Source organism: Nicotiana attenuata, unplaced genomic scaffold, assembly GCF_001879085.1.
Source record: "Nicotiana attenuata strain UT unplaced genomic scaffold, NIATTr2, whole genome shotgun sequence".
Lineage (NCBI taxonomy): Eukaryota > Viridiplantae > Streptophyta > Magnoliopsida > Solanales > Solanaceae > Nicotiana > Nicotiana attenuata.
Window position 1 is genome coordinate 482,741 of NW_017670315.1, and position 13,868 is coordinate 496,608.

The 13,868-nt window shown below is 37.2% G+C and overlaps 1 protein-coding gene across 1 annotated transcript in view; it reads left to right on the forward strand.

Annotated features, from left to right (window-relative positions):
- Window positions 1-13,868, forward strand: part of LOC109237719 (helicase and polymerase-containing protein TEBICHI) — a 53,264-nt gene that overhangs the window by 12,326 nt on the left and 27,070 nt on the right. The window lies entirely within an intron of this gene.

Sequence of the window (13,868 nt, forward strand, 5' to 3'; positions counted from 1 at the left end):
GGAGGAGCTCCTTCAGCCCAAGCGCAATATAATCATACCATTCGCTGCGGCGTGCAACCCGATCCATATATAATATTGTTGCGGCGTGCAACCCGATCCATATATAATATTGTTGCGGCGTGCAACCCGATCCATATATAATATTGTTGCGGCGTGCAACCCGATCCCATTTCTCGTAACTCGTGGTAGGCGTACCACCCGCTCCCATTTCATAATATCTTGTGGTAGGCGTACCATCCGCTCCCATTTCATAATATCTTTGTTGCGGCGTGCAACCCGATCCGTGTATAACACTGTTGCGGCGTGCAACCCGATCCATACATAATATTGTTGCGGCGTGCAACCCGATCCATATATAATATTGTTGCGGCGTGCAACCCGATCCATATATAATATTATTGCGGCTTGCAACCCGATCCATATATAATATTGTTGCGGCGTGCAACCCGATCCATATATAATATTGTTGCGGCGTGCAACCCGATCCATATATAATATTGTTGCGTCGTGCAACCCGATTCATATATAATATTGTTGCGGCGTGCAACCCGATCCATATACAATATTTACAATTATAACGAGAGTCCCGACAAGGGATCAATAAGGTCCATACTATCCCGATAAGGGATTCGATAGCATGAGTAATTACGTCCCGGCAAGGGAGAAACATCTATAACCACACTTGTCCCAACATCTAACTACCGCAGCTATAACCGATCCTGTTACAACATCTAACTGCCACAACTATAATCAATCCTTTTACCACATCTAACTACCATAACTATAATCAAACTTGTTACTACACCTAACCACCTCAGCTATAACCAAACCTATTACAACAGCTAACTACCTCAGCTATAACTTTAGTCCTTACTGAACACAAGGAATCATTAAACTAAGCATCCGTAATATCAATTAAGAACACAATACAAGAGAACCACAACTCGACAATAGCCCGCCAAGGGACAGCATAATGATCTTTTCTCTTCTCACTTTTACTTCACAATTCACTTCACAACTCGAGCCAATGCTCTAGAGGTTCAATTATTACTTATACTTTCTCAATGCATTCTACGACTGGAGCCAACGCTCCTCAATAATCATAAGTCACGATTCTTTCCACAACTTTACACAACAAATAGAAATACTCACCAAGGCATGAATAATACGACGAAGTCATGAAATTCAAAATATAAGAGTCACGGTCATGCTTGACACCAACGTATAGATACTCGTCACCATGACTATACGTCGTACTCCACAAGAAACACATAACAAATATGACTCAACTCCTAATCCCTCAAGCTAAGGTTAAACCGAACACTTACCTCGATGCTTTGAATTCAACTCAAGTCTCAATTATAGCTTTACTCCTCGATTCCACCACCAATCCACTCGAATCTAGTCATAAGTTACTTAATTACATCAATAAATGCTAAATGAATCAGTTTGAATGCATAAACATGAATTTCCCAAAATTTTGCCCAAAAATTCCAAAATTGCCCCGGGGCCCACGTGGTCAAAACCCGAGGTTCTAACCAAAACCCGATTACCCATTCCCCCACGAACTCAAATATATGATTTGTTTTGGAATCGGACATCAAATCGAGGTCCAAATTCCCAATTTTAGAAAAACCTAGGTTCTACCCAAAACCCCCAATTTCACCCATGAAAATCATTGATTTTAGGTGGAAAACATGTTAAATGATGTTAATGATTGAAAGAAATGAGTAAAAACCAACTTACAAATGATTTGGAAGAAGTCTTGTTCTTGGAAAATCGCCCAAAGAGGTTTGTGTTTTGAAAGATTGTTAAAATGGCTCAAAAATTCAGCTAAGTGTAAAATATGCAGGCCTCAGATGTGGGAAATACGAAGGTGGGTTCGCACAGTCTTGGGAAATGCGAAGGTGAGGTTCGCATTTGTGAACTCTGCCAGGAAATTAAGGACTTCGCATTTGCGAGCCCAAAGTCGCATTTGCGACCGGCTAACCTTCGCATTTGCGATCATAATCGTCGCATTTGCGACTGACCGGGTTTAAGAGCGTGGCCGGATTGTGTTTTGGAGGTCCGTAGCTAATTTAGGCTTGAAATGCCGAAAGGTCGAATTTTGATGTTTCTGGTTCGATAGTGAGATTTTGATCCAAGGGTCGGAATGGAATTTCAAGAGTTGCAGTAGTTCCGTTATGTCATTTGGGATGTGTGTGTAAAATTTCAGGTCATTCGGAGGTGGTTTGGTTGGGGTTTTGATCAAAAGTGGGATTCGGAAGATTTTTAGAAACTTAGGCTTGAATCCGATGAGTTTTGGGAAATTTGTTGTTGTTTGAAGTGTTTTGAAGATTGGTACAAGTTTGAATGATGTTTTAGTATTGGTTGGCATGTTTGGTTGAGGTCCCGGGGGCCTCGAGTGTGTTTCGGATGCTCAACGGGTCATTTTTGGAATTTAGGAAATTGCAGAAAAAGTTGCAGCTGTCAGTTCTGGTTTCCTTCTTCGCGTTCGCAAAGAGGAGCTGGGGCTGGGGGAGAGTTTGGCCTTCGCATTCGCAAGAGGGCCTCCGCTTTCGCGAAGAGGCTGGGTGGTTGTGCTACGCGTTCGCGATTGGGCTTCGCATTAGCCTAAGAGGAATTGGCCCAGCGGAGTTTTGTGCATCGCGTTCGCGTGGTGCACGTCGCGTTTGCGAAGAAGGAAAAATGGTCAAAGTTATTTTTTGCTTCGCGAACACGAGGCTTTGACCGCGTTCGCGAAGAAGGAATTTAACATCTGGGCAGAATATTTTAAAAGGCTTATTTCGCGAATTTTAGCCTAGTTTCCTCCATTGTTAGGCGATTTTGAAGCTTTTTGAAGAGGGTTGAAGAGGGATTCAAGGGGAATCACTTGAAGGTAACATTTTTGACTTCATAACTCGTTTTTATGTTATTAAAGACCTAATTAGTGATGAGAAATTTAGGAAAAATGGGTAATTAGGGCTCGAGTTTAAGAGACTTTGAAATGAGAATTTGAAGGGTCATTTGGGCTCCGATTTAAGTGTTCTTGGTATGTATGAACTCGTGAGAGTATGAGGATTTCCGAAAATGTAAATTTTACCCGATTCCGAGACGTGGGCCTGAGGGGTGTTTTTGTCATTTTGCCTAATTTCGCGTATTAGCTTAGAATTTACTTATAGAATTAGTTGTTTGAAGTGTTATTTACACTATGAAATTTAATTGAATAGATTTGGGCCATTTGGAGTCGGATACTCGTGGCAAAGGCGTGGTTTCGGGTTGACTTGCACTTGTTCGACGTAAGTGGCTTGTCTAACCTTGTGTGGGGGACCTTTCCCCTTAGGATTGATATTGTTGTAATTGAAATGCCTCGTACGTGAGGTAACGAGCGCGTACTTGTGCTAGTTGTTGGAAATCTGATTTTTCATTAAAATAGCCTTGGATTGTGTTCTTCCTTTTCTTACTTACACCGTTTGGAAACTAAACCTGCTGTAGCCTAGAGAAGCATGTCTACTTGACTAAATTGCTCTATTTGCCTTAACTGCCTTAATTGTATTACGTGAACCATGCTAGGTTAGGATTACCTACTTCATTTTGATATGAAATTTATTGGATTGAATTCTTGTTATTGCTGCATGTTTACTTTGGGACTACGAAAACGGTATTCCGGGAGATCCCCCTGCACTTTTATTTTGGGACTACGGGACAGTATCCCGGGAGCTCCCCTGTATGTTTACTTTGGGACTACGGAATTGCATTCCGGGAGATCCCCCTGCACATTTATGAGTTGGACTACGGGACTGCACCCGGGAGATCCACTGGATATGATATTTATATTTGGGGACTACAGGACGGTACCCTGGGAGATCCCCGGTTGTTATCTCAGAGCTGAGTTGTGTTCTCTTACTGTGTTTTTACTTGCCTTTGTAATAGTTGTTGCTGTCCTTCATATCTCGTGCTACTTATTTACATTGTTTATTTCACACTGTTAAACCTTATATCTTATTTAACCTCAGTAGGGCCCTGACCTTCCTCGTCACTACCCAACCGAGGTTAGGCTTGGCACTTACTGAGTACCGCTGTGGTGTACTCATGCCCTTCCCGCGCATGTTTTTCATGTGCAGATCCAGGTACCTCTACTCAGGCTTACCATTCTTGAGGCGAGGCGATTCTACAAGACTTCGAGGTATATCTGCCGCGTCCGCAGACCGAGGAGTCTCTTTCTATTCCTGCATCTAGTATTTAGCCCTTCTGTACTTTATGTTCTTGATTAGACATTCCGGAGATTAGAGCTATGTGGTATTTTTCTCAGCTTGTGGATCCGTGAGTTTCCGGGTTTTGGGATAGTGTATCAGACTTTGGAAAGTTGTGTGTATATGCCAAGCAACATTTAAATACTATTTCTTCCAGTTATTTGGCTTTTGATTATTTATTCCGCAAGATTAGTTGTTTTCCGCATTTGTTAGGCTTACCTAGTCGTAGAGACTAGGTGCCGTCACGATAGTTCACGGAGGGCGAACTGGGGTCGTGACACGGTCGAACCACCACTCGATAAAACTTACCCTTAAGTCTTAGCGGCACATTCCTATCATACAAAATACCGGAAGCGAGCCTCTACTTTATCCATCTCACTCCGATGCTATGTGCGACATCTTCGTCAATCTCCCCGTTACCCTGGATAATAGACCCGAGATACTTAAAACTCGCTCTCTTGGGGATAACTTGAGCATCAAGCTTAACCTCTACATCTGCATCATGGGTCCCGTCACTGAATTTGTACTCCAAGTATTCTGTCTTGGTTCTACTCAGTTTGAAACCTTTAGACTCCAAGGTCTGTCTCCAAACCTCCAACCTCGCGTTAACTCCATTACGCGTCTCGTCAATCAACACTATATCATCGGCAAATAGCATGCACTAAGGCACCTCCCCTTGGATGTGTCGCGACAGTACATCCATTGCCAAGGAAAATAAAAATGGGCTAAGAGCCGATCCCTGGTGCAACCCCATCACCACAGGGAAATGCTCCGAGTCACCCCCCACAGTCCTCACCCGAGTCTTAGCATCATCATACATATCCTTAATCACCCTAATGTACGCTACCGGAACGCCACTAACCTCCAAACACCTCCACAGGACCTCCCTCGGGACATTATCGTATGCTTTCTCAAGGTCAATAAACACCATATGCAAATCCTTCTTCCTCTTCCTGTACTGCTCCACTAATCTCCTTACCAGATGAATCGCTTCCGTAGTCGAACGCCCCGGCATGAATCCAAACTGATTCTCGGAAATAGACACGTACCTCCTCACCCTGGCCTCCACCACCCTCTCCCAAACCTTCATAGTTTGACTCAATAACTTGATACCGCTATAATTGTTGCAATTTTGGATATCACCCTTGTTCTTGTAAAGCGGTACCCCACCTCCATTCTTCGGGCATCTTCTTTGTCTTAAAGATAATATTAAATAGCCCAGTGAGCCACTCCAAACCTGCCCACCCCGCGCTCTTCCAGAATTCCACCGGAATTTTGTTTGGCCCCGTCGCTTTGCTCCTACACATCTTACGCATCGCCCCTTCCACCTTTTCTACCGTAATACGCCTACAGTACCCGAAATCCCGCCGACTCTCGGAGTGCTCCAACTCACCCAGCATAATGTGTCTATCCCCATCCTCATTCAACAGTTTATGGAAGTATGACTGCCATCTTCTCCTAATAAGTTCCTCGTCCATCAACACTTTGCCATCCTCGTCCTTGATGCAGTTGACTTGGTCATCGCGGGCTTTCCTCTCCCTCACCTTGGCCAACCGGTACAACCTCTTTTCCCCGCCTTTGCCCTCGAGCTCCTCATACAAATGAGCAAACGCCGCGTTCTTAGCCGTCGTAACCGCTAACTTCGCCTCTTTCTTTGCCATTCTGTAACACTCCCGATAAGTCCCTTTTTCCTCCTTGTTTGTACTCTCCACTAGCTTCAAATAAGCAGCTTTCTTAGCTTCCACTTTACCTTGAACCTCTCTATTCCACCACCAATCCCCTTTATGACCCCCAGGGGAACCCTTCGTAACCCCTAAGACCTCTCTAGCAGCAACCCTAATGCAATTCGCAGTCATAAACCAATACTAGATGCGTCCCCACTACTCATCCAGGCCCTCATAGTCAACAACTTCTCCCCTAACTCCTGAGCTTTGTCCTTGGTCATGTTATCCCACTTGATCTTAGGTTGCCTGCACCCCGCCCTCTTCGTCCTACTCCTCTTGATCTCCAGGTCCATAACTAGGAGCCTATGAAGAGTTGTGAGGTGCTCACTTGGGATGACCTTGCAGTCAGTGCACAAACCTTTATCGCATTTCCTGTAGAGAAGATAATCAATCTGGGTCTTGCACATCGAATTCCAAAAAGTGACCAGGTGCTCTTCCCTTTTCGGAAAACTCAAGTTAGCTATAACCAAATAGAAAGCTCTAGCAAAATCCAATAGAGAATTACCTCCCTCATTTCTATCCCCAAAACCGTACCCGCCATGCACATCATCATAACCCTTAGCACTAGCCCTAATATGACCATTTAAATCTCCGCCAATGAACAACTTCTCTGTGTGCGGGATACTACGCACCATCTCATCTAAATGCTCCCAGAATTGCTTCTAGACCTCCTGGTCCAAACCTACCTGAGGAGCGTATACACTAATCACGTTTACAGTAAACCCACCAACTACCAGCTTAATACTCATCAACCTATCATTTACCCTCCTAACCTCAACCACGAGCTCCCTGAGGTCCCTGTCAACTAAAATACCTACCCCATTCTTACCCCGACGCTCCCTGAGTACCATAGTTTAAACCCGTCTACATCTCGTGCGCTAGTACCCTTCCATCTAGTCTCCTGAACACACACTATGTTGATCTTCCTCTTTTGAAGAATCTTACCTAACTCTATAGACTTCCCCGTCAACGTCCCAATGTTCCAAGAGCAAAATCTCAGCCTAGAGGCTTTCTTACCCTCCCTTCTCACCCCTGGACCCCACCCCCTGCCCCACCCGAGGACATGACCTTACTCTCACATCGTTCACTACCTCCACTATAAGCAAAATGTATTAGGTAAAAACTACCACTAAGAACCAATAACATGAGCAGTAACGTGAGCAGGCACTAGAACAATGAAACAACCACGTCTACGAAACTACCCCTATGCAAACGCAGAATTAAAATGAATAGATGAAACCTTAAGCTTAAAACACTAGTAGAGAAGATAAAAAAAGCAATCAATCCAATCAAAATTGCCGGCAAGGCAACAGTAAATAGATGTGCGCAAATACAATTTAAGAAAGATGGAACCTGGATCACAGTCGGGGATGTCCGGACTTCCAAATCCCCTGAATGCTGCTGCTCCCGAACCCGCGTATAGGAAAGTTTCAGCGATTTGTCAATTTCACCAGAATTTCACCGCAAATAAAAACAGAATACCAATTTCACGTAATAATCCGATGGAGGGTTTGTCACTATGTATGGTAGGACTTGTAGTCACAGTGATCGGAATTCAATCGGAAGAAATTACCGATTCTCTTGTAGTCAATTCTTCTTGCTGTCAAAGCCTTTAAAGCAGAGATCAAGAATTTCTAAGAAATTTTTGCAGTAGGTGCAAATTTGAGCAAAGATTAACAATTAAAAAGATTCTAACTTTGCAAGACTCACGCTCAAATCGTGCTCAATCCAAAATCTGTTTTTATTATTTCTCTTTGTATTAAAGAAAATGGAAAAAATGACAAAAAGCTAACTAACTTTATAAAATTGAATATAGCGTAAATTCGAGCTTAGCCAATTGTTCGGATGAAATAGAAATAAAGAAAACCGGCGACTGGATTTCGGACCGGCAATCGGACCTTGACCGAAAAATCACAGTTCCAAAACTTTTTGCTGTCAGAGCCTTTAAAGCAGAGATCAAGAATTTCCAAGAAATTTTTGCAGTAGCTAAGAATTTTTGCAGTAGAAATCTGTTGTCAATAATCTATTCAAAATTCTGTAAGAGTGTGAAATAATTGCGCTCCCTTATTCTGGATTTTGGTTTGGACAACTGGACCAATTTTTAAAGTTGATACACAAACACAATTTCGTTGTACTTTTGTATAAAAGTATAAGTAGTATCAAATAATAGCAGCAAGGAATATAATAACTGAGGCGAACACAACCACATAACGTAATAGAAATCTAAGAATATGACGGGACATGGCATAAGTAGTTATTTCTTTGTTAAATTTATTGGATATAGTTATTTAAATTTAAATATCTATTAAATAATAAAATAAAATATTTTATAACATAAATAAAAAATAAAAAAAAATTGTCAATTCAAATTGGAGAATAGTTCCAAGTTGGAGTTTTTATATTATTTTAAAATAAAAAATAAAACTACCAATTTAAAATTTCTTTGTTTTTTTAATAATTTTATTATTTAAACAAAAAGTTTATTTATTCAGAAATTATTATTGGAATAATATTCTAAAATAAAAAAATAAAAAATTGTATCTTTTATTATCTTAATAAAAAGAAAATAGCATACAAAATTTAAATAAAGTAATATGCTAATAAAAGTTTCTACTAACAATGGATTAATGCTAAATATTGGATAATAGAATAAAGAAAAATACAAAACAAAAAAGTTATTCGATAGCTATGTAAGTCTCATTAATTTATAAAGATTTTATTCACTAAATTTCAGATAATATTATTGAGAAATAAAATTTAAAATAAAAAAATTGTAATAAAATATATATCTTCAATTATGTTATAAGAATAAAGTAATAAACAAATTTTTTAAACAAAGTAATAAGCTAATAAATGTTTCTATTAACAATGCAATAATACTAAATATTTGATAATATAATAAAAAAATAAATTCAAAAAGTTATTCAATGACTATACAACTCTCTTTAATTTAATAGAGTTTTTATTCATTAAAATTCAGATAATATTATTGAGAACAATAGGATGAAATTTAAAAATAAAATAATATTTCAAAAGTAATAAATATATATCTTCTATTATATTACAAAAAAAACTAGTAGACAAAAAAGTTGAACAAAGTAATATGCCAATAAAAATTTCTATTAACAATGCAATTATATTAATTATTGGATAATATAATAACAAAAATACATAACAAAAAAATTATTCTTGACTATATAAGTCTCTTTAATTTAATACAGATTTATTCATTAAAATTCAGATAATATTATTGGCAGCAACAGAATAAAATTTAAAATAAAAAATATTACAAGATTAATAAAATACATATATCTTCTTTTATATTATAAAAGAAAGCGAGCAGACAAAAATATTAAACAAAGTAATATGCTAATAAAAATTTCTATTAACAATGTAAAAATACTAACATTGGATATAGAATAAAGAAAAATATAGAACAAAAGAATTATTCAATGAATATATAAGTCACTTTAATTTAATAGCGATTTTATTATTGGGTATATCTGTATCGCATTAACAAATAAGATGACAATCGAAATTTATTAAAGCAATACGATCTAATTTATTCAAACAAGCCCGCTCACAATTTAACTTAATAAATATTTTTTAATATTGATCGCGCATTGCATGAGTACGACTACTAGTATTCTTTAAAAAGGTAGAAACCCCAATAATGAGACGGACTGTTAAGATTGAATTGGGTGTAAAGAGCATGTCTCACCGAACTTTGATAAAAAGTTCTAACAATACTAATAAAAGGAGTCGCCAGCTAATTGTGAATTGCTACAAGCTACATTATCAACAATGATTGCTCACAAATTCCAAGCCCAATGTTCTCTAATGCTGAGATTTGACTTAATTTTTGGCATGTGAAGCCTGTAAACATGTATGGATTGAGAGTATGTTAAATTCAAACCAAGATCGAGCGAAACAACAAAAGTTACTAGTCATATGAAATTATAATTAAAAATGAAACCTGAAATATGGATATTGACTATTAACAAGTTATCAGCCTCTAGACTCTGATAGCTAAAATAAGATATAGAGACTATCATCAGAAATAATACAAGGATCTAAGAAGAGTCCGAAAGATAAAAAGAGTTTGATATCGCTAAAAAGAATCTGCAATATTTGTCACATGACATAGCAAGTCCAAACAGGTTTAGTACCATAAATAGGGCACTAAAATTGAATTTAACTGAAAACATTTATTTTCTAAAAATTAACAAACAATAAGTGCGGGGATAGGTGGTCTTCCATACTTGAGGAGGTTGACTACTTCTTTGATACGTGAAAGAATCAAGTGATAGATAGCACCCACCTACAAATGTAGCCTTGGCATTCGTAGCACTCGTGATAGTACATGGGGAGACTTTCTACTTATTCTATATCCAATGTGATCACATTGTCTATATGTAAGTTGAGTATGATCAATACAACTAACTACATACATAAAAGTATTTGCTAGCCAAGTTATTAATTCAAACTATATCATCCAACCAATTCCTCCATCAAATTCTTAGTAAGCTTTTCATCACTTCCACCCTTAATTTCCACTAATTTTCATCCAACCAATTTAGTCATTTTCCGTCATAAAATTACTAACTTTAATAGTAGGAAGTAACAAGAATTACCTTGGACCTTAAATTTTGGGTTCTTATTTGATGAAAATATGTGATTTTCTCATATTAATCCTTGTTAATTTCATGATAATCGACTTGAATTCACACAAGAATGATTGGGGTTCTTAACTAGGATTATATGGAAAGCCAATAGATCACTTTATATACAGAAAATTAGTATAAGCTGGCGCTGCAGGTCTAACGCGGGTGCTAAATTCACACTCTCCCTCCCTCCCCCCAAGCATTTTAATTTCAGCATTATGAAATTTCGCCAAAATCTATTTTTATCAAAGCTTACTACAGACTTGCAGTGTGCATGCCTTCAAAATATTTTTATTCTTTATTCTATCATCGATTCCTTGACCCGCTTAATTATAGTCAAAGATCACTTTTAGTCCGCAACCATAACTATTTATATTCGATAGCTGTAAAAGTAAACAAAATTTATATAATTTTTTTGTATATAACATACAAAAATGTATACACACACACACACACACTTTTTCGGCTACAATTTTAAGAACGGCTATATAATGTCATTTCCCCTTAATTATCTCCCATCCAAGCCTCTTCCAATTGGTTCCTTATGTATTTTTTTTCCGTTCCTGTACACTATTTGAAACCTATTTATCAAAATTGTTCCAATTTAGTATATTACGCGCCTTAAACAAGGATTACATACAAATTATATACATTCCACCTTAAAAGGCTTCCAATCTATTATTAGTGCCTTCAATCAAGGGATTTAGTTACACCCTTTTCCTTTTTTCTCTCCTTTCTTCCCTCTTCTCTCTAGATTGAACTTATATTTAATTATGAAAACGATCTAGGTCTATGAGAAGATTCCCCATTTGGTCCCAGCTCCCAACGTCCCCTGTTATTGCCATGAAAGTAGGATCTAATTCAATTTGATTGAAGATCTAGCTAGGTCACAATTAACAATTCCTATAAAAAAAAATAACAAATATCCATCAAAACAAGGAAAACCAATGCTATAACATCAAAATAGTTTCACATACATACTATTGAATAGAAAAGGCATGTCTCGTCAATTAAAGATTGTTCTAAATTTGATTAATCGGATGCAGATCCGCCGATCAACATCAAAAAGGGCCAATTTTGTTCATATATTGATATAATACACTAATTCGCGTAAGTTTAAACGTCTTCAACAATCGACTGTCAATATGGGAATAAGATGAACTATCAATTTAGTCAATAATTTTACCAGAAATAATAGGGGGGCACTGTCACACATGAACATAGTGTAAACGAGGCATAATAAGCATAGTAAGAAGGTGATGTCTCCAAAAGCAGGCAACGAAAAACCTACATTGAATGTTGCAGCTGAACAAAATTTAGTATCTCCTCGGACTTCAGAGAAGGTAAAATCAACTGAGAAAAGAATAGTATATGGTACATCAACATACAAATTAAAAATAAAATTCGTACAAATTTAATGTAAATTTGAAATATCTAACAACAACATACATAGTAAAAAATAAATTTCATACAACTAATTATATATTATACAATTTATTTACAACTTTCATACATTATTTTACCAGTTAAATACAACTACAATATCATACAACTTAAATACAATCTTTATACATATGTCTTTTGTCTCATTTGTATATATTTTGTCTTTGGTGTGTGCTTCTTCCTCTCTAAAATTTCAATCAAAACTTACTCTCTTAATATAATTTTGATACATATCAATAACTTTATGTAAAAAGATAGTATTGACAACTTAAATATAAATTTTATACAACGCATACATTATACAATTATTTTTCAACGTTCATACAACACTCAAATAAAAAAACATATATATATATATATATATAACTACAACAGGATACAATCTACATACAATTATAATACAACTTTACTACAATTTCGTAAGTATATTGTATGTCATGTGTTCTTCTTCTTCTTTTCGAGTTTCAATCTGAAATTCAGCCAAAATCAAGTCTAATCTTCACCAAAACACCCTCAAAATTGAGATATAAACACCAAATAATATTCCCAATTGTTTGCAACAACACCCAATCCAAATAAATAATGCTTTTTGAAAACACAAATTTGAACCAAGCTTCAAAACTTTTTAATGGCTGTCAATGGTGGAATTGCAGCTCTCTTTTCCTTTGTTTTACATTACTGAAATTAGGGATTGAGAGATAGAGAGAGACGTAAAGAGAATTCCCAATATTTTGCAACAACACCCAATTCAAACAAATAATATTTTTTGAAAACCCAAATTCGAATTCAAAGCTTCAAAGCTTTTTAATGATTTCAATGGTGAAATTGCCGATCTATTTTCCTTTGCTCTACATTACTGGAATTAGGGATTGAGAGATAGAGAGAGGCATAGAGAGAGAGAGAGAGAGAGAGAGAGAGAGAGAGAGAGAGAGAGAGCGAGAGAGAGCGAGCGAGCTTGATTTTCCTCTAAATGAAAAACAAAAGACTTCAACAAGCTCAATTGCTATAGGTATCACAATGCAAATGCCTATCACAAAGAATGATAAGCTCACAGATCGTAGGTAGCCTTGCCCAACAGAAGCTGATTCAAATCCTGTCCTTTGTCTTTCGGCCACCAAAAAATTATATTTATTCGCTATTTTTGTACTTTTTCAGCTGTAAGCATAGGTTGTTGATCATATAGAAAACTAAACAGAAGTTTTTTGCAACTTCTGGTTAGCCAGGTAGCTTGCTAGATGCCCCAACATCAACTACAAATTTTAACATATAAAGACTTGAGGTATAAAAATCCTCTTACTATATCTTGACTACTTAGTCCAGACCCTATTTCTGACACTCACCTTGTGGCAAAGGAGATGGAATAATTCTGCTCCCCTTTTACGGTTTAGCTGTTAACGAACGTGTATGTTAGACAGGTTTGCACCAAATATTGATCTTATGTCTCCTAACTGGTTACAACCTGCTTTAAATGAACTTGCAACAAACAGACAATGAAACCTGAACTTTATGTTGAACTGGCTTTGAGGTTTTGATCTGCAAGATTTTTTAATCTGATACAGCTGAAGTATTATCCTTGTTGTCCTTATATACTTTTTTGCACCTAAGTTAAGGGCCTTACATACTGTATTGGAATTTCACTTAATGAGTTGTTCCTCTTATCCTAGAGTTCCTCTAAATTATCTGTGGTAATTTCCATAGGAGCATTTCTCCAGTCTTGCTCAATTGAGGTGGTCCTTGAAAATTTGCCAACTGAATATATTAGTATAACTATATAAGCTATTAACATGCACATTTTCTTCGTATCT